This window comes from Sminthopsis crassicaudata, chromosome 2, assembly GCF_048593235.1.
Source record: "Sminthopsis crassicaudata isolate SCR6 chromosome 2, ASM4859323v1, whole genome shotgun sequence".
Lineage (NCBI taxonomy): Eukaryota > Metazoa > Chordata > Mammalia > Dasyuromorphia > Dasyuridae > Sminthopsis > Sminthopsis crassicaudata.
The window spans coordinates 89195728-89218647 of record NC_133618.1 but is presented as its reverse complement, the minus strand read 5'-3'; the positions used below and the strand labels follow the sequence as shown (position 1 = coordinate 89218647).

Genomic DNA, 22920 nt, shown 5'->3' with positions numbered 1-22920 from the left:
GCTGGAAAATGAAATGGTAAACCATTAAACCATTCTACTATCTTTGCCAAGAAAACTTCCCAAAGGACTAATAGAAATGGACATGACTAAAAAAACTAAATAACAATTACTATCATTATTTAATTTTTTTCACATTTTCCCCAATTAAACATGAAAACATTTTTTTTAACATTCATTTGGAAAATTTTGAGTTCCAAATTCTCTCTCTCCTTTCTTCTACTGTCTCCTCCCAGAGAAGACAAGCAATTTGATATAGATTATATATGTGCAGTCATGCAAAATATCTTTTTATAGCTATTATTATTAAAGGAAGTTATCTACTCTAGGGAAGATAAGGAATGCAAATAAATAATATAACTCTGAAACAAATAAAAAAAAAGATAAGCACTATAAGATTCTATGGACAGAAAAAGGAAAAGGAAAGATCACTTGGGACCAGAAGGAAGGAATCATAGAGAGGGTGCCATTTGGTTTGGGCCTTTAAGTAGAGTCTTAACTCCAGAATTCTGGAAACAGGGATAAATTTAGTTAAGTGGGATGGAGGTAGGGAGAGGGATTGTAGTCCAAGGCAGTATGTCAAATGTGCTGTTGGCCCACAGTCTACAATACTCCCTAGTGAGCCCAAGCAGATTAAAATGTAAATGGGAAAAAATTATGCACATTTTTGGGGGCTGCATTTCTACTTGAGTTTGATATCATTGGTATAAGGTATGTATGGTCATTCCTCTGTGTGGTTGAGGTAAAGACCAAAGTCATGGGAGTTGAGAAGATTGAGGCTGGCATTCTCAAAGGGAACCAGTAGAGAACAAGAACAAGAATGGCCCAAGCCACTGTTCTATGGGAGCAGAGAGAAAATGACCTAGAAGAGTCTAGAGGACTTCAAGGAGGCCAGAAATCACTGGAATGACATTTAATGGAACAGTTGCTGTTACGGTTCATCCATTTTTGAAGACCAGTGACATCCCCAGGGTGACCCTGACTTGCTTGTGAACTGTAGTGAAGTGAGGTAGAGCTGTGCAAAGCTGTGAGTCTCATTCTTAAGTCACCTGAGCTCAGTGGCAAGCTCTGGGATGTACTGGATGACTCGGGTTGCAATGGATGTCCCAGGATACAATGGATGACCCAAGCTACAACTGATGACATGGGATGCAATGGATGACCCGGGCCTTTCTAAATCAAGCTGTTCAGAGGGAGGGATCAGAAAAAAAGTGGTGGGAAGCAGAGTATCTCAACCCATCCTTCTGGCCCAATGTCTGAGGGGGTATGAGAAAAAGATCAGCAACTTTGGAGAAGGTGCTAAAAGATGTTGGTCTTCATGACACAGACTTCCAGCTCCTCTTAATGTTGGCTTCCTCTCTGCCTTTTATTTTGGCAACCTAAAGTCAGATCGGCATCACCTGTTCTCTCTGTGTCTGTTTCTGTCTGTCTGTCTTTGTATAAATCTCTCTGTGTCTTGTCTGTCTGTGTCTGTCTATCTCTCTTTGTGTGAATCTCTGTATCTTTCTGTGTCTCTGTTTTTCTGTCTCTCTGTGTCTCGTCTATCTTTTTTTCTGTCTCTCTTACCTCTCTATCTCTTTTTCTATCTCCCTGTTTCTGTTTGTGTGTGTGTCTCTATCTCTGTCTCAGTGTCTGTGCTTTTTCTCTTTCAGTCTCTCTGTTTCTCTGTGTTTCTGTCTCTCCCTATTTTTGTCTCTCTTTCAGTTTCTCTGCCTCTGTCTTTCTTTGTTTCCTTGTTTCTGTTTGTGTGTATGTGTGTCTGTCAGAGTCTCTCTCTGTCTGTCTGTCTATCTGAATCTCTTTCCACCTAGGTGTGTGAGGCCAGCCTGGAACTCAAGTCTTCCTGACTCTGGCTCTATGCACTGTGTCACCTAATTGACTCTACAGATGAGGACACGGAAACCCCCAAAAGTCTGATGTCCCTTACAAGTTCACACACATAGTAAATGGCAGAGTTAAGACTCACACTCAGGTCTTTTGACCTGAACAATTATTCAACTGCACTAAAATAGAATGATGCTCAAAAGACACAATGAAAAAGAGGACAGGGGATGCTAATGAACCGAGGATATCTGGACTAAGGTCAATGGAGACAGTGGGAGTGAGCTGTGAGCTACTTTTCATGTTCCCCATAACTGACCTTGAATATCCCACGTCCCCCTGTGGGTCAGCTTGCATTTATGCATATGATGAATATGTAATTGATAGATTAGATGACATGCTATGTATTTGTAAGGATGTGGCCCTTTAGATTCAGCAAAGTTCAAAATCAAGAGGGATTTTAAATGTATAGAGGAAGCCCATCCCTATATAAAAGAAGTATAGCATGTCTTAGAAAGGCCTGAGATTGAATAACTTAATTGTACATGAAGAGACCAGCCAGATGATGATTACGCCTCAGGGCACAAGCTGCTTCAAAATCTTTCTGGGACCATTCTTTTCAATTAAACCCTCTTAGGAACCTTGGTCATGTAAATGATTGATCGTTTCAGAGTTGCCTCTCTTAGGGAAGCCAGTTCTGAAGCGGGAGGATTTGTGAATAGGAGAGGCCTTCACTCCTGCAAAAAGACCAAGGCTGTGAGAGTCGGGAGTATTCTGTCAAACCTAGGTTAAAGTTGCTGAAGGAACACATCAGTGTTCTAGCTTGACAGCCCAGGTGATATTCCTGCGGAAGAGAGTGCAGTAATTCCCAGCTTAGCCAGAGACTGAAGGGGGTCAGTCAGTCAACAAATGCGAATCAGGCTCCCACCCTGCTGAGCCCGCCACTGTGCTAATCTGGGAATACAGAGAAAGGCAAAACACAATCTGCTTTCAAGGGATTCACATCACAGTCTATTGGGGGAGACAATAGCCAGACAACTATGTACAAATAAGCTACACTGTTAGGATAGATGGGGAATGTCAAATAACCAGCAGAGGGAAGGCATTAGCTTTAAGGGAGATTGGGAAAGACTTCCTGAGTCCAGGGACTCCAATGGATCGAACCATCCAGGGATGATGAATGCTTAATAAAAAAAAAGTGAGTACTTTTATTGACTGAGGGGGGTGGGGGAATGGGAGGAGGGAGATGATATTCCTCCACAAGAGTCTATTTCCCATAACTCACAGTGGCCAATTATCATCTCAGCCTAGTTACATCATTGTTTGCATATTTTCTCATCTTAAGAGACAGAACTGTTTTTGCCTTTCTTTTATATTCCCACCTCTAAGCACAGTGCCTGGCACAGAGTACACTTAATAAAGGATTATTTGATTAACTGACTAGGGGCCAATCAGGAGTTCTGTATCATCCTGATAACTCCTGTTATATTAATATATGCTTCCCATCTCTCCACTCCAGAAAACCTTCCTTTATAACAATGAAAACAGTTAATCAAAAGCAGCTGATGAATCAAGTCCATTTGTTAGCATATATAATATTCAGTGCTTGAAGTCCTTTGTCTGCTAAAAGGAGGGAATGCATTTCAACACTTGTTTTCCAGGACAAAGATTTGCCATTGTTTAATCCAAGGTAGGCTGACTTCCCATGGTGTTTCCATGTAATTATTTCCGTCATGGGACACATTGTTCTGGCTGGTCTCTCTTCCCTTTGTATCAGTTGATACAAATCTTCCCATGCTTCTCTGAATTCCTTATATTTCTATTGTGCAAAAATATTTAATTACATTCATATAATTTGTTTAGTTTTTCCTCAATTCATGGACCCTATTTTTTTTGTTTGGGGGGGGTGCCAACACAAACGGGCTTGCTATGAGTATTTTCGAACATATCTTGGGCCTATCTTTACGTCTTTTGCCTCTTTGAGGGAAATGCCTTGTAATGGAATAGCTTAGATATCCTTAAATGTCCACCCAAGAAATTTGGACTTTAAATTGTAGGCAATGAAACAATTCATTATTTTTTTTTTTTGTGGGGGCAAGAGGAGAAGGGTTATTCAAAACTTCATTATTTCTTCTTTTCCTGAATTCTTTGAGTGGTTAGATTCTGTACAAATAATTCAGCACTTGAGTCTATATTCTGATCTATTGCTTTAAATGTTCCATGTATGGGTGTTCTTTCCCATTGGATTAGAAATTGTTCCAGTGTAGGGAGCTTGCTTTCCCTTGCTCTTCAATTTTTTTTTTCAGCAACCAGAGTAAGACTGGACATACCGTAAGTGTCTGGGGGATGGAACAGTATCAGAATCTTTCTAGAGCTAGACAAGACCTTAGAGTCCAACTATGTCACTTTACAGATGAGGAAATTGGGGGCCGGAGGAATTGTGACTTGTCTGAAGTCACATGGCCTGATCATGATAGAGCTGAGAATAGAACCTGGGTATTTAGACTTCCTGGCCAGTGGTTGTCATAGTAAAGGGAACTTGAACTTTCCACTCACATATAATGAAATTATTGGTCTAAATTGATCTGTTTGCTCCAGTTGGTCTGAGAGTGTATTCCCCAAATCTTGAAATCATGAATTGCGACTGTGGTTGAAGGTATCTGCCTGGGAGGGAAGAATTGAAGGGGAGCAGAGTGCAATGAGCATTGTGTTTGTCCTTGAAAACTGTAAAAATTATGATGATGACTAACATTAGTGACATTATACTCTACAAATTACTTTTTTCATGGAAAATATTGACATGAAAATGTTAACACAGTGCTTGGCACATAAAGTAAATGCTTAGTAAATGCTGTCATCATCATTTATTCATTCAAAGAAGATAGTACAAGTGATTATTTTCTCACTTTATAGATGAAGATAAAGTTATTTGGGGATAGTCATATAACTATTACAAGTTAAGAGTGAAGTCATGTCCTCTAACTCTTAATTTATTGGTCTTACCAGTATCCCACTGCTGCCCACCCAACTGTGAAGGGAGATTTTTGTTGTTCAGTCATTTCATGACTTTTATTGAGGTTTTCTTTGCAAATTTACTGGACTGGTTTGCTATTTCCTTCTCCAACTCATTTTACAGATAAGGAAACTGAGGCATACAGGGTTAAGTGAATTGCTCAGGGTCACACAAGTGGGAAGTGTCTAGATTAGAATTCATGAAGAAAACCTCCTGATTCCAAGACCAGAGCTCTATTCATTCTATTACCTAACTGTCCAATATGAAGTTGGCTGGGGAACAGTAAAGTCAGATCTTTAAAAATGATTTATACCCAAGGAGCTCAGTCCCATAGTAAGTACAGATACAGATCCCTTGAAAAACTTCCCTCTCTTCCTGCCTAAGGTTTGCTAGGCAGCTAAGCCTCTTGCTCCAGGGTAGCTGGGAGCTTCCCATTGCTGGAGGTCTTCAAGTCGAGATTAAATGACCATTTGCCAGAAATGGTGTAGAGGGGATGCTTGTTCTGGTCCAGATTGGACTAGCTGGTCCCTGGGTTTCCTCCCAACAGTGCAATGTCTGTTACCCTATGTGTAATGATTTAATAGAACAGGAGATCTTCTTTGTTCAAAAGTATTTCTCTGATCAATGTCTCAGGACCTGAAATCTCATTCCCTAGGGTAAATAGGCTGATTGCATAATTAACATATAAACAATTCTTGACAGATGAACTCTGTGTGTTCTAAAAGTCTTGGTGCAGTTTTAAGCTATTAAAGCTTAATATTAAGCTTTGTATCAAGTCCAGGAACATTTTAGTATGAATAAATTTCTCAAATATTTTTCTCCTGGACAGTAGAGATGAAAGTAGCATGAAATAACTTGAATTATATTTGGGACTAGAGGTGGAATAGGAAAAGAACATAGAACTTTGAGTTGGCGCTGTCTTCAGATGTCTGTCCATTGCTCCCATGGCACAGAAGGGTTTTGCCACTTATATCTGACCTTTTAACCCCCTTTCCCCTTACTACCTACAAATCATACCCATGTTTGTGGTCTTTTCTGGACAGAGAGACTTTGAGGTAAACATTGCTTCTTTCTAATTACCCAGAAGGGAAGAGCCACTGGAATACTTAGGTGGTCACAGGGAGAAAACAGGCAGTTTTGCTTTAGCTTTGTGGGTAGTTCTAAGTCTTTTGTATTTGAACATTTTTGTGTGTTGTGTGTATATGTGTATGGTGGTTAAAAAAATTACCTTCTGGTATGGTTTGTCTAAAAGACCCTTAAGGCAAAAAAGTAACCAAGAGCCAGTTGTGTTTCTTTGTGAAGTACTCTGATCACCCTGGGCCCTGGCTGTAAGTAGTACCTTTTGATAACAGAAAGGCAGTTAGATCTAGCGTCAAGAGTAGGAAGATTAAGGCCTCCAAAAAGGATGAAGCAGAAAAGGGAGAGAAGATTTCTGTGTATAAGTGCCTAAAGGGAAAGGATGGACACCCGAAGAGAAGTCTTGGTGTTTTATCATAGCAACTTGTAGCCTAGCTCCCTTCAAAGTCTCCTGGCTCAAATAACCAATCTGGTAGCTGATAAATGAGAATCCCTGCTTTTTTCCCCCTTTTTATTTCCGTTTCCCCCTCCGGAGATTATTATAGGAAAATCTACAAATAAAATCATGGTGTATCTTGTGTTTAGGTTTCCTCAAATGTGAGTAATAGGATCTTTAGCTCCCAGAAAAACTACACAAGGTATTTAATGCATATCAAATATGGGACAGCTTTTATTTCACTCAGCAGAAAATATATCAGATATAAAATAGGAGGTCATGGAGAGATAGAAAAATGACAAAGAATACTCAAAGAGCTTATTAGACTTATTAGACTTCTTGTGGAAGGTAAACACATTTGGGAGCTTCAGAACAAGCAATCCCCTTCTCATCACACCTATGCTGTACTGAATATCCTTCTTTACTCTTTCCCCCTTTCTCACAGGCATGCAAACCTCCAGATGCCCTTCCTTCTCTTACAAGTAATTCATTGAGGAAATTCCCCTCCAGAAGATCTGTGCCCTAACTCTTGAATGTGGGGACTCTCAAATTTGAGATTGGCTATAATGCCACGGGGACAAATCAAAGGGGTTTCCTGTCCCTTCCCTGCAAGTATTCATGCTAACCTCTCATGCCAGCACTCATGCCTACTCTTCATGGGGAAGTGCCATATGGATGCCAGTAAATATATTTAATTTTGTCAAATTGATTGGAAAACACATCCAATTGATAGTAAACTCCCCTATTTTGCTTCCCCACCCCCATTTTTAAAAATCACTGTATTCTTCTCTATGCAGAAAGTTTCAGGAGTTTCTCACTGTATTTAGAATTCAGTCCAAATTCAGCCTGGCACTCATGGCCTTTTAGAATCTGGACCCATCTTATCCTTTTTATTTTCTTCTCTAATACTCCCTGACATGTATGATTCCTCTCTGATAACAGCCTGGTCTTTCTTAAATCTCTGAATATTTCTGGAGCTTTGTTGCTTCTATTCCATTGTTCATCATTTCCCTGGTATTCATGGCAGTTAGCACTGTGCCTGGGACATTATGGGGAGTTAATAAATATTTATTGGCTGACTGACTGACTGACTTTACTTTCACTTTACCTATTCAGATTGTACTCATCCTTCAATGCACAGCATGTCTCATTTTCTCCATGACACTTTCTCAGATTCATTCTTGCTCAGAGAGATCTCTTCCTTTGAACTTGCATTCATTTGGCACTTCACATATTTGTGTTGTGTCATAAATAATTTCTTCCTCTGGGTGCATCTCACCTCAGAGCAAAACTACATGGACAAGGTTTTAAAATGATGCTTCCTATTGGGTTATTTCTATCCTTGGTGAACTTAATTCTTCGTTGAATGATTGAGTGTGATTAGGGAAAAAGGAAAAGAACCTATATAGTCTAAAATATTTATACGAACTCTTTTTGTGGTGGCAAAGAACAGGAAATTGTGGGAATGCCCATCAACTGGGGAATGGCTGAACAAGCTGTGGTATGTGATGGTGATGGCATGCTACTGTGCTTTAAGAAATGAGTTGATTTTAGAAATACATGGATAGACTTGCATAGAATAATGAAGAGCAAAATGTGCTGAGCCAAAGTAACAGCAATATTGTTTTAAGAACAACTTTGAGCAAATAAGTCATTTTGATTATTACGAATACCTAAATTAACTGCAGAGAACACAAAGGAAGACATCATCTGCATCCAAAGAAAGAACTGATAAATAGAAGTATGTATAGATTGGTTTTACATATATATGTATACACGCATGTAAAAATTTGTGTCTAATGGTAACCATTTATAGGATAGAGGCAGGAAAAGAAGAGAAAAAGGAAGTTACATAATGACTTTATTATGTATTTAAGTGAAAAAGAATGAACATTATAGATTTACAGTTTCATATGCAATCATCTTTATTATGCTATTTTATTATTCTAAGTTGTAGAAATTCTTGTTTTATTCCATAAATTGAAAGTAAAATAGATGAGTTTTTTAATGGGAGTATACTGTTTAGTGTTTAGCAACTCATACTCCAGAAAAAGTCTGCATGTCATACCTTTAAATTCACCCCACATTATTAATATTGTCTATACTATTTTCTTAAGTTTAGACCATCAGCACAATAATTCAAGCTCTGGTTTGTAACATTGGCTGATTTTTGAAGAATAAATACTCTTTATGAAAATTTAATAACTGACTTTTCTTGTTAGGATTACTAAGTGAGAACTGAGGTTGTCTGGACAGTGACAAGGTGAGAATTCAGGTTTTCTGGACAATTACAAGGTGAGAACTGAATTTTACATAATTCATGAAATTCCGCAAGCCATAATAAATTTTCTCCAGGTTCCAGACATGTCCTTGCTATGGATTTCCAATCATTCGGGGTTAGGACTTCATAAGACAAACCATCTAGTAACATTTTGACATAAGCTGATGTAGCCCCATAAAGGGTACAACCTTTTTTCAAATCCTTAATTTTATTCAAATCTAAAGGTGCATATCTTCTCCATATCTACACTGAGCTCTTAGATGTCCAATTTTTCCACATTGAAAACATCTCCGAGTTTCTCTAGAAGTCCCTTGCCAGGAGGGACCTTGTCTTTCCACGTTCATCATTGTCCGGGTGTAAAAAGCATTTGTTCCCACTGTAGCACAGCGTCTTATGATCTCCTCTAAAGGAGCATCTTTGTCTAATCCCCATATAATTCTTTTGCAAATCTCATTGGCATTTTCCTTAGCCAGATGTCTGGTCATTATTTCTGTAGCTGAATTTTCTCCAATAGTTCTTTTGACAGCAGTTTGCAAACGTCCCACAAAATCTGCAAAAGGTTCATTGGGACCTTGCTGTATTTTAGTGAAAGCCTCTCCACGATCTTTCTGTCCAGGAAGGACACCCCAAGCTTTTATTGCAGCCTTAGCAATTTGTTCATATATCCGAAAAACCTGATGCACAGTAAGCAAAAGCACAATACTGTATACGTTAACAGTTAGATTTAACTGTAAAATGAAACTGCTATTTTCAGCAATATAATGATCCAATGCCAAAGGACTCAAAAATGCTATCCACATCCAGAGTGGACTGAATGTAGACCAAAGTATACATTTTTCAAATTTTGTTTCTCCCTCCCTTGAGTCGTATCTTCAACTGACATGGTAATATTTTGTTTGTTTTTAATGAGAACACATAATCCCCAACAATTTGCTTACTGTCTCAGGGAAAGGGGATATGAAGGAGAAAAAAAACTAATTCAAAAGAACTTTTCAAATGAATCATCTTTTATGTGAAACTGGGGAAAGAATATTTTTTTAAAATTGAGATCAAAGGCAAATCATCATATATAGTTTTCCCTTAGACCTAGCACTGTGTCTAGCATATAGTAATCACTTAATTCAAGTCGCATACTTGTGGTCAACTGCACAAAAGTACAGGATGGGGAAGATGTGATTCAGGCCAATGTGATTGAAAGGGGATGTAGAAGCCAACTGGGATCTTAGAGGCTATTAATAGAAGCACATTGTTAAAGAGCAAACTCAAAACAAGGACCCATTGAGCTATATGTAGTCTAGTCTTGGGGGTGGGGGTTGCCTATGTGGTAGAGTCTTTCAAATATTTGATAAACTTTTCACATGGAAGATTTGGATTGTTTTCTTTGGCCTCTGTGGACAGAACTACAAACAATGGATGGAAGTTGGAGGCAACCTTCTGCTCAACAAGGAAAAAGCCAATTGGTTATTTGCTCTAAAACTATTAGGTACAGTTGCCCAATATACCATTCCCCATTCCAATATATGAAACATATAAGATGTAAGTGTATGTATATATGTGTATACATGTGTATGAATATACACGTATATATGCTATATATAGCATGTTTGTGTTTGTATAGAAGCAGTCAGAGAGAGAGAAAGAGAGAGAGAGAGAGAGAATGAGAGAGAGAAGGAGGAAGAGAGAGAAAGAGAGAGAGAGAGAGAGAGAGAGAGAGAGAGAGAGAGAGAGAGAGAGAGAGAGACAGTGAGAGAGAAGGAGGAAGAGGGAGGGGGAGAGAGAGAGAGAGAGAGAGAGAGAGAGAGAGAGAGAGAGAGAGAGAGAGAGAGAGAGAGAGAGAAGGAGGAAGAGAGAGAAAGAGAGAGAGAGAGAGAGAGAGAGAGAGAGAGAGAGAGAGAGAGAGAGAGAGACAGTGAGAGAGAAGGAGGAAGAGGGAGGGGGAGAGAGAGAGAGAGAGAGAGAGAGAGGAAGAGGAGAGAGAGAGAGAGAGGAGAGAGAGAGAGAGAGAAGAAACACTCCTCCTTCAGCCTTCTCCTAGGAAGACTGATTCTTGCCAGAAGGGGAAGAGGTAGCAAGCAGAGGCTGGCCTCTCCACCTTCCTCAGAAAAATAGGTTACTGAACTAGAACTATGTCTGTTCCCTTAAATATTGTTACTCTAGGGGAAGTAATTTTTAGGTTCAAACCACTTTCATTATAGCTATTCTTTAATGGGAAAAGATAATTCCAAATTATACATCCAAAGCTTGACTCCCTTCCCACCAACTACCACTTCCACATTGAACGCACATATGGCAAACGGCAGATAAACCCATTTATCCAAGTTGATTACAAAACAGGAATCAGAGGAAGTATACATAGGAGAATATATACCAGACATTACAGAGTGAAGAAACTCTCCCATTGGGAGTGAGTAAGTCAGCTCAGCTAAGAGAGAGTCCTAGATCTCACTCAAGGGAAAGTTTTCTTTCTTGCCTAGGGAAGAAAACTAGGAATAGACACATGATTAAAGTTCCAGCTAGCTCCTCTCCATATTGGCTTCTTCCTAGACTCTTCTTTTTCATATACCTAAAGAGTTTGGAAGGGTGAGTTTTCCCTCTTGATACTAGAAGCCAGAAAAAGCAGATTGTGAGCTCCTATTAGATGCAGGTGGTATCTTTTATGCCTTTAGATTCCCAGTGCCTACTAGAGTACCTGGTCCATAATAGGTGCTTAATAAATGTTTGTTGATTGATTCATTGCTCTCTCTTCTTTCCGGCTGTCATTATTGATACCCCTCATTTAGGCAATGGAGTACAAAGCAATCAGCCTCCACTTATGAGGATGGTTCCTTTGATTCAAAAATTGCATTCATATAGATATACATATTTATAGTATATACATATGCCTTTGTACATGTACATATTCTTATCTCTGTCTTTGTCTCTTAGTAATCTCAGAATGTGCTTTAGCACTGTCCTATTTGTAGGACATTTGGATTGTTGCCAGATTTCCCCCACCTCCAGTTTGTTTATTGTTACTCTTAATTCGATCATTTCCCTGATTATCTTTTCCTCTTTTTCCTCAAGTCTTTAGGAAAAGATTGAATGCATTTTATTTCCTTTTTCCTTTTTTTTTTCCCTAAATTTTTCTAATTTTTTCCTTTTCTATGTGTCTACTCTCCACTGCACATACACAGCTGACGTGTCAGTCAATCTTAATGGAATTCTATGCGCTGGCTTCTGGCCATTTATGACTTGTTTCCAAGAATCTTCCGATTGTTTGCTTAGCTGAAAGAACTAATGTCACATCTGGTAGAAGAAGAAAAAGAAGGAGGAGGAAGAGTTTCTATCTATTGGCTCCTCTTGGATGTGATCTTTCAGGTGACTGGATGTGATTTCAACAAGGGATGAAGAACAATACAGTAGCAATTTGGGCCACAATTCCCTACCTGGAGCAAGTTCTCTATATTTGGGCTTATATCTGGACCCCTGACTGCCTTTGTCTCTCATGTGCTTTCATCATCTAGCATTGTCTTTACAAATGTTGATAGGATTGTAGAAATTGTAACAGTGGCATCTTCCACTGGCAAATTGATGGCAGGGACAAATCTCTCCTCCCTCTCCCTACAGAGTGGCAGGAGAAAGAACTATATTTGGACAGTTTTAAGAGGGAAAAAGAAAAAAATCACCAGAAAGAAAATTAAGATCAAGCAAAATTGCCAAATACTGTCTTGATGAGGTTTAACTAATAATCTTTTATTAGATCACAAGAGTAGTTATAAGTAAGTTACTAAATTCTGTTCAAAACATTCTGTAATACTCATATTCTTTTATGCTTTGCATTCCTTTCTTTATGTGTGTAAGATAAATAACCTTCTATATATTGAATTTATGTTTGCACACTGCTAGATAAAACCATAGTCTTCCAATCCCATTCAGATAATCAACAACTTCCCTGGGATTCTGGGGGAAAGGGGATAGTGTGTGAATATGCAAATGAATTTGCCGAATGGGGAGCCTAATTTACCTATTAAGAAATCAGACTCCTCCATATTCGAATCTGGGCAAACCACAATAACTAGGTAAAGGCCATGCTAGATTTATTATAATATAATATGTAATATTGTATATATAATATCTATATAATTATCTAAATATATATTATCTATATAATCCGCTAAATTTATATTCAGAAAAATAAAGTTCACTTTAGATGCTCCTTTGCTATGCAGCTTATTATGCTGTGTTTTTATATTTTCACTGCTCAAAAGAAATTCTTTTGTGTTCTGCATGATGTCTCTGACCTAGGAGTTACTTAAAACAATGCTTTTTTGAAACTTTCAAGATTGGAGATGTTGTTTATTTCTGATTGTACTGAGCTCTGAGAATGTGATATACATACATATATATGTAATATATACGTTTGTATATATATATATATATATATATATATATATATATATATACATATATGTATGTATAGATGTATATAGATGTTCAATCTTTTTGTGTCAATCAAATATATCTTGATCTTCTAAAAGATGTTTCCCTTTCCCCCCTACAATTGCCTAATAGGCAACTGAAAAAAAGATGTGTTTTCTTGTCTTCCCATTAAGTTTTGTATTATGTCAGTTAATTCAACACTGTTATATTTTTAGCTCTAGTTTTTTTTTTCTTTCATTAGTACTACTAGCTATATGATTTTGGTCAAATTACTTTCCCTTCCTGGGTCTTAGTTGCTTTATCTGTAAAATGAGGGGATCGTTAAGGATAATATCCACATTCAGTTCTGGTTCTAAATCCTTTGGTACTTTGTCTATTTGACCTATCACTGACAATGGTGTGGAGATGTCTAGTTATGTAATATTATATGATATTCATGGCTTATTTTTTCTTGTGCTCCTGCCAGCTTTTCTTTAATATATTGCTATGATGGAATTTGGGTCATAAAAACTCAACATTATTGACTTTTTATTGGTCAATGAATCTTTTGCTATAATAAATAGTAAAGGACTACATAAATGTGAGCTATAATTGGTACACTAATATATAGTGACCTTGTTTCTCTCATTCCATGATTTCTGCTACAAAAATCTACCTTGTCTTTCTATCCATTCTTTCTTTAAAGGTCAAATCCAGTATCATCTTAAATTGGCCAGAGATAGTTCCTGATTCTTATCGATATCTTTTGTTTTACACTGCTTAGATTTGTCCTTATATCCCCTCTCAGAAAACCATCCCTTATAATAAAAAATTCTTATAATAAGGAATTTTTAACAAAGGAATAGAAAAAATCAGTAAAGATATTATACTCTTGATGGCATCATTTCCCTTTGGTTTTGTACATTTTGCCTCAAGCCCTTGCTTTTTTCAGTATCTAAGGGACTGATTCAAAGTCATCCAGAATCTAAAATCTGAAAATATTATCTCCTTTCTCTTTTTTTGGCACCTTGTAAAATGCTTTGTCTTTAAAGAATAAAAATGTTATAAGTAGGTATCTTGAGGTCTGCTCATAGATGAGACTCTATGCGACCTCTCCTATTATTTATTTATATATCATTATCTCATTGATGACCAATTTCCCTGAAATTCCTATGACTTACAGAATAGATCTTAGTTTATTTTTTGGATTCTTTTGTTTCTCTTGCTTTATTATGATATATAACCTACAGTCTAGCATTCCAAGCCCTAGGCATATGTGGATTTGGTCCAGTTTTGCATGTAGCCCATAAAAGATCATTCTATCTGTAACTCATTTTATCCCAGTTTCCTCTGAGAAAATCGCTAATTATAGTTTGTGTCTGGGTTCTCAAAGTCCTCTTAACCCATATAAGTACTCTAGATAACAAATACATTTATTTAGTACTTTATAGTATAGTCTTTATTGCACTCCTAGAGAAATCTTTTAAAAGCACGAAGATTAATAGGAACTTATGAAAAAATATGGAAAATATATAAATGGATTTATTATAGACTATGCAATGGGAGATCTTGGCCATTCTAAGCTAAGGTCTTCAACAAGTTGACAGAGGTTGTACCCATTCAGTGATTAAGGCTAGGTCTGAGTCAATCAGGACTGAAATAATGACCAAATGGGGCTTGGCTTGGGAAATTTTGATGGCTAGTCAATGAGAATCAGAGTGATTTTAATTTAAAGTCATGGTCCTTAAGAAAGAAATCTAGCTCATAAAACTCAAGATATCTTGGGAGGGTTCAGTGATCCAAAAGAAGAAAAAAAAGAAAAAGCTTAAGAGCATCTGTAGGTTAGGGTATGATATCCTATGTGGACAGAGGGAAGGAAAGAGGGAGGGAGGAAGGAAGGAAGAAAAAAGAAAGGAAGGAAGGAAGGAAAGAAAGAAGGAAAGAACGAAGGGAGGGAGGGAGGAAGGAAGTTTTCCAACTGACCAGTTCCAGTTTATAGGTCAACTCTTTTTTTTTGGAAAGCAATTCAGAACTTTATTTTATTTTATTTTTTAATTATAGTTTTTATATCAGCTCTACTTATAAAGATTGTTGTTTGTCCTGCATTCTTGAAGTGGTCAACTCCAATCATCAGTCAAACTAAGACCTGTTGAAGACCCTAGCTTAAAAAGGCAAAAGTCTCCCATTTCATCCACGGTCATCTCCAGTCATCTTGATCTGTATCTGGCCACTGAACTCAGATGGCTCTAGAAGGGAAAGTGAGGCATGTGACCTTGCACTGCCTTCCCTCACTTAAATCTAATTTATGTTCATGTCATGGTATCACCTCCCTGATGTCATGGTCCTCTTCAAGAATGAAGGACAAAGAAAAATAGTCTATAAAACTCAGTAAAATTATCTTTTCTTTCTCTAATGAGTGCTACTCTTCCACAGGGTCTAAAATCCTCTATACACTACTATATTGTATGTTGGACTAAACTTATCTCTGATGGTGGCAATTTCCCAAAGTTCTATTGTCTTTCTCTCTCATGGTATGAGAATATTCCAAGAGTTTGGATTCCCTCAGAAATGAAACACATATGGGGCTTCTAAATGGGCAACCCCTTCCCTATTAGACTACATTACCTAATATCTCATGCTAATAGTAGACAACAAAGTCCAAATCTGTAATTCTTCCTTATTGGGACTTTGAGTCCCTTACCACTGTTCTGTCTAACACTGGAAGTAAAGTGTTTGGTCCTTCTCTCTTTCCTAGAGTTATGGTGCTCAAGAAATCCCCCTCTTCTGAATAGGACAGATCTCCTTTTTCTAGAATTTGGGTGCTTGTGTTAGTATAACTTTAAGACTGACACTGCCCTTCTTCTGGACAGAAGGCTGATGATATTCCATGATCACATTGACTAGAAAATCACTCTTCTCTAGCTAGAAATCCAAATTCTAGCTGGGCAACCCCCACCTACTCACCCAAGACATTCCCTTATCATCTAACAAGGAAGCTAGAGTGAAAGTCCCATGGAGGGCTTCCTCTTTCAGGCTATGTAGGTAAGCATATATTCTATCCTGTTCATTTTGATACTGTCTTCTACATTTTTATCCCTTGATCTCTTATCCTATTGCTGCTCTTTTCTTTTTAAATTCCAACCTTAGATCACCCTTGTCACTTCTTAGTTGGGCTTTTACAAAAGCCTAATTGGTCTTCCTGCCTATAGCTTTCCTGTCTCCAATCCATCCTTCTCATGACTGCCAAATTGATATTCCTAAAATGTGAGTCTGACTCATTATTTTCTCGCTCAAGAAGCTTTAGTGATTCCATGTTGCCTTTAGGATTAAATACAAACTTTTCTTTTTGGCACTGGAAGTTCTTCACAATCTGGCTCCATAGTTGTATTTTGCATTATTTCTTATGTACTCTGTTCAAACTGAACTGGATTACTTGCTGTTTCCCAAATATGACATCCCATCTCTTGACTTTGTGATAAGCTGTTCCCTATTGATGGAAAGTTTCCCTCCTCATCTTCATCATGTGGGATCCCTAGGCAGCTACACAGTGCAGTGCATAAAGCACTCACCCAGGAATTAGGAAGCCCTTAGTTCAAATCTGGCCTCAGACACTTACTGTGTGATCTTGGGGAAGTCACTAAACACACCTTTCTGCCTCAGTTACCTCCATTGTAAAATCGAGATCATAGTGGTGATGTAGTTGATGTAGATACCAAATGATGGTAGGCACTAAATCAGGTGAAGAATTCACAATGGCAAAAGCTTTATAAAATTTTATTTAGAAGAGCTTACAGACAAGATGAAGAGATAAAATAACAGGAATAGTAAATATGAAATAGAGTTGGGAGAGCATAGAAAGGATTTGTAATAATTAAGGATGGAAAGGGCAAGTTCCCATGTGGAACTTGCCATTTATTGAGAGACAGGAAACACTCCATGAAGTGGGGGTATACCCTTACCTGGCTGGATAAATCCTGAAAGGGACTTAGCAGATCAAAAGAGTTATCTAGTTGTGTGGGGAAGAAGTGGAGTCAGGAGAAGAGATGAGAGACACCCTAAGGAATGGCCCCAAGATTAGGAGACATCATGTGACATGAGGGAGGGGTAAAGGGAAAGACCCCACAAGGCAGAGTGCCCGTTGTGGACTGACCCAAAGGAGTGCAGTGTCCATGGCATGGCCATAAGCTGTGAAAATTTAGCTTCAGGAACTGGATTTCTGACTAGATTACCTCTACAGAGGGTGGTACCATGGAACTAAACCGATCTCCATTATCGGAACCTTTTCCCTGCCTTCCTCAGGTAATAATTTTAACAAAGTTTCTGTTTCTCTCTACCAACCACACCCACCATTCAGGACCTCATCAATAGCACCCACTTCCCAAGGTTGTAGTGAGGATCAAATGAAATAAATGTTGTAAAATGCTTGACACATAGTTGATTTTAAATATGTTTCTTTCTTTCCTTGCCCTTTAGCTCAAGTCCTAAATTTACATGAAACTCTCCTTGATCCCTTTATTATTAATACTTTTCTCTTTCCTCCAAAATTAATTTGGTTTTAACTTGCCTATTTGGGGCATTTTCTTATCCATGAATATTTTCTAGAATATGTGTTTCTTTTTCTTTTCTTTTTTCTTCCTTTCTTTTTCTTTCTTTTCTTTCCTTTCCCTTCCTTTCCCTTCCTTCCTTCCTTTCCCTTCCTTTCCTTTCCTTTCCTTCCCTTCCTTCCTTCCTTCCTTCCTTCCTTCCTTCCTTCCTTCCTTCCTTCCTTCCTTCCTTCCTTCCTTCCTTCCTTCCTTCCTTCCTTCCTTCCTTCCTCCTTCCTTCCTTCCTTCCTTCCTTCCTTCCTTCCTTCCTTCCTTCCTTCCTTCCTTCCTTCCTTCCTTCCTTCCTTCCTTCCTTCCTTCCTTCCTTCCTTCCTTCCTCCTTCCTTCCTTTCCTTCCTTACTCCTTCCTTCCTTTCCTTCCTTCCTTCTTTCCTTCCTTTCCTTCCTTCTTTCCTTCCTTTTCTTTCCTTCTCTCTCTCTCTCTCTCTCTCTCTCTTCTTCTTCTTCTTCTTCTTCTTCTTCTTCTTCTTCTTCTTCTTCTTCCTTCCTTTCTCTCTTTTCTTTTCTGCCTTCATATTCCCAGTGCCCAGCAAAAATACCTGACATGTCATAGGTACTTAATATGTGCATGAATTAAATTGAAATCCCTTAAATCCTAACCCAATATTTCATTGTGATGTGGTAATTGTTTTTTCAAGACTTCATATGGAAAACACAAGCCTTAGAAGATTCCAATAAGGTGCAGAGGCTTCAAATATGGACTTATATTTTATATATATAATAGGTTTTTGGTCTGTTTTTTGAGCAGCAGCTTGGCTATTTCCAGGAATGTTCAGTGCTAGGCTGCAGCACGATGAACTCCCCCGCCAGATCCACAACTTTTAGGGGTCCCTTGTGATGTTAAAGAGGGGCTTGGAAGCTGCACATTATTGAAGAGAGCTACTCACACCAGATAAATTACAGGAACTCGGAGGTTAGAAATTGTAATTATCTGCCTCTAGGGCTGCATATGCATTTGTAAAATTTCTTTTGTGTATTTTCCTAAGTATTTGTGTATATGTTGGTGTGCATCTTGTTTCCTTCCCTTAAGTTTTATTCGAATGAGTCCCTGTACTGGGGAGCTGACTTTGCAGGGGGCTCTCAGTTTTATACAAGCTTTGAGTACAAGCTTTGAGTGGTCCAACCAAAGTGGAGTGGCAAAACACTGCATAGCTGGTGTCTGATGGATTGTTTCATTCTTTATTCAAAACCTTCAATGACACTTCCATAATTTGATGGACTAATGACCTCACCAATGCTACAACTCCCTCTTGTTATTTGTAAAATTTCTTTTGTGTATTTTCCTAAGTATTTGTGTATATGTTGGTGTGCATCTTGTTTCCTTCCCTTAAGTTTTATTCGAATGAGTCCCTGTACTGGGGAGCTGACTTTGCAGGGGGCTCTCAGTTTTATACAAGCTTTGAGTACAAGCTTTGAGTGGTCCAACCAAAGTGGAGTGGCAAAACACTGCATAGCTGGTGTCTGATGGATTGTTTCATTCTTTATTCAAAACCTTCAATGACACTTCCATAATTTGATGGACTAATGACCTCACCAATGCTACAACTCCCTCTTGTGGTGTAAACTATTCTGTGCGATTCTTGCTCTTCTAAATTTTATATTGTGTGTGTATGTATGCATATATGTATATGTGTGCCCACATATGCATACATACATATATACATGCATATCTATATATCTCAATCTCCCTTTATGGGGGAGAATGTCTATCCAATGTGCCTGGGGCCTTCTTCTAATTCTCCTGGTATTTGGTAATTACCGTGGAACATGTGGGCAGTCCACCAGTTATTCTGTGTTCTTTGCCACATAACTCACTCACTCATTTTCTTTTAAAATTTATCTCCAAGAACTCCTTTGCCTTTGTTCTCTTGTGTAGTTCTTAGAATTTAGTGTGTTGAAGCCCATTTGTAGCCACCGTGGATTGCTGAATTATCTTTTAGATGGTCCTCTTTGAGGGTAAAGGGTAACCAAGTTCTGTAAGTAGAAGTAAGAGCTGGCCTACTGGGGACCCAATTTGAACTGCCCTCTTGGCAGCAAAGCTTTCCTTTTTTTGGAGTTTACAGGCTAGGCCTGTGCCTTAAATCCAAATCACTCTGGCTCTTTTGGGTTGACCAACAAAAGGTCCCATAAGCCAGACCTCACTGTCTGGGCCTCGATTGGCTCAGAGTCAATGTAAATAATTATAGTTTCTGTTTTGAAAGACCTACAGTTTAGAACAATCACTTTGAGAATTAAATGGAGAATGGATTAGTGTGGGGAAAGACTTGAGGCAGGGAAATATTAGAAAATAGACTTAATGAGATGTGATGAGGGCTTAAAATAGACTTCTTATTTATTCCTTTTTCTCCCTCAAATAACTATGTGTTTTCCATTCTTAAATATTTCTCTTGGTTTTTATGTTGAAAGACATTATGAAGGTAGAAACAAGAATAGACAACAAATTGCTCATGTGGGGTAAACAAGGGTGAAGAGTTGAGAATGATATTGAAATTTCTGGAAGGATGGTGGTATCCTGAGAAATTCAGGATAGAAAAGAATTTTTCAAGGGGAAGATAATGAGTTCTGTTTTGTACATGTTGAGTTTGAGGTGCCTATAAATCATCCAGTTTGAGATGTCTGAAAGTTAGTTGGTGAAACACTAGTTCAAATGAAAGACTAATAGTGTTTATACAGATCTGGGAATCATCTTCATAGAAATTATAATTGAATACCATGAAAGCTGATGAGATTTCCAAATGAAATAGTATAGAATGAAGAGAAGAGGGTCCAGCACAAAGCCTTGGGAGACATGCAACTTTAGAGTACAGTGGGAGGCAAAAAACATGCAAAGAAGATGAGAAGACCCTTAAAATGGAAATTAATAGTAGATTAAAAAAAAAAAACCCGAATTCTGCACTTCATTGTTTACAAGAAACACACTTGAAGCAGAAAGGCACAAACAGAATAAAAGTAAAGGGCTGAAACAGAATCATAATGTTTCAGCTGAAATGAAAAAGTAAGGGTAGTAATCATGATCTTAGACAAAAGTAAAAGCAAAAATAGCCCTAATTAAAAGAGATATGCAGGACGTCTACATTATGCTAAAAGGTTTGATACGTAATGAAGTAATATCAATACTAAGTATATATGTATTAAATGGCATAGCATCCATTTTTTAGTGAAAATTTAAATGAGTTACAGGAGGAAATTGGAAGTAAAACTATAATGGTGGGGATTCTCAACTTTTCCCTCTCAGAACTAGATAAATCTATCCAAAAAATAAATAAGAAGTTGCAGAGATGAACAGCAAATCGAATGAGAATAGAAAGGAGTGTGCCTTTTTCTTAGTGGTAAATGGTACTGACACAAAAATGGACTATATATTAAGACATAAAAATCTTATAACCAAATGCAGAAAAAATGTTAAATGCATTCTTTTCAGATCACAAAGCAACAAAATTACATTCTATAAAGGGCCATCAAAATATAGATTTAAATCAGAAACTAAATAACTTGATTCTAAAGAATAAACACATTCCTGTCAAGGAACAAATTATAGAAATGATAATTTCATTAAAGAAAATGATAACAATGAGATAACATACCAAAATTTATGGGATGTGACAAAAGCAGTACTTAAGGGGAAAATCATCTTTATGAATAAATATCAATAAAATAGAGAAGGAGCAGGTCAATGAATTGGACATGCAATTAGAAAAAAAAACTAGAAAAAGAACAAATTAAAAATCTCCAATTAAATACCAAATTGGAAATCCTAAAAATCAAAGGAAAAATTAATAAAATTGAAAGTTAAAAAGCCATTGAACTAATAAAACTAGGAGCTGATTTTATGAACAAAACCAATAATATAGATAAGGCATTGGTTAATTTGATTTAAAAAAGAAGTAAACCAAATTACAAATTTCAAAAATGAAAAGGATGAATGGAGAGGAAATTAAAGCAATTATTAGGAGCTATTTTACCCAATTCAAAGTCTGAGAGGTGAGGCATGAGGTGACAATCAAAATTACTGCATATTTTTTCCCATGTGACCATAGCTTCCAAGGAAGAGAAGAGGTGACCAGAGAGCTTGATGAGGTGGATGCTGAGACCAGATCTGCAATCTGCAAGTGATGACTCAACTTTCCTTCTGGATCTCTGTATCTTCCTGCTCTGAAAGATTGTGGACAGGAGCATCCTTCAAATGGCCCAGGGGAAGATGTGGAGCCCTCTGTAGCCATGCAAATTTCAAGAGGCAGGACCTCACCTAGTCACAAACTGCATGTTTCATCAGCATTTGGAAGCTCTGCATCCTTGTGGCCATTAATAGTGGTGTCTACTGCAGATTTAAGGATATCTGGACTTCCAGGTTACGGGCTGCACCAATGGCCCAAACCAATGAGTCACTAAAAGGTCATGGGGAATTGGAAGAGGGAGGTGCTGGAGAGTTGAAAGAGCCTACCATTAAGGACAGATGAGTGGTGCAGCAAACAGAGCACTGGCCAAAAAGGCAGAGGACCCAAATTCAAATTTGAACTCTGATTCTTATTAGCTTTACCCCATTTACTCCTTCCTTCCTCACCCCTTTCATCCCCCACCTCCCCCCCCCAAAAAAAGAGTCTAGCACCAGTGGGATGGTTCAGAAGATGGTGAATACAGACAGAATGCAGGCAGGAAACTGAGGACCAGGAGATAGACAGAAAAGAGGGGCTAGGATAGGAGGAAAACATAAATCTTTGTGAGATAGCAGGGGGTCCTGAGAGCAGTTCTGGGGTGAAGAATGTACACAATGGATTTGGAGAGGTATCCATGGAAGCAAAAATAATGTCTTTATTTAAAAGATAGAAGGGCAGAAACTGGATTAGATACATGAACGAATATGAGAATAAAGTGGGAAGTGAGAGGAATAATGGAAAATATTAATTAAAAAATCACTGGGTTTGGAGTTAGAGGATCTAGAGGTAGATGTCAGATGGCCTTGGGATCCCTCTTTCATCTCTTAAAATTCTGTTGGGGATCCTTCTTTCATCTGTTCTGTCATTCTGTGATCTTGCTTCTATAATATTGGGAAGAGCACAGTTTGCTTCTCTATTATTATCGCTGCCAAAGCACTCTGAATGATATTTAAGTTAAAGGAGACAATTTCAATTTTTTCTTACTGATAATGAAAATAAAGTAAATTCATTTTATATAAAACATTTCTTCCTATCACTTTCATGAATATTTGGTGGATCTTTTCTTTTTCTTTTAAATTTAAAAAATTCATTTTGAATTTAAATACATAAAGACAATTAAGAGAACATTTCCATGTACA

At 37.8% G+C, this 22920-nt stretch overlaps 1 long non-coding RNA gene across 1 annotated transcript in view; it reads left to right on the top strand.

Annotated features, from left to right (window-relative positions):
• The window catches only part of LOC141553240 (uncharacterized), a 69685-nt gene extending 46765 nt beyond the window's left edge, over positions 1 to 22920 (top strand). Inside the window, exon 3 of the long non-coding RNA XR_012485338.1 lies at positions 21665 to 22920. This is a non-coding gene — a long non-coding RNA (uncharacterized LOC141553240). The remainder of the gene's footprint in view (positions 1 to 21664) is intronic.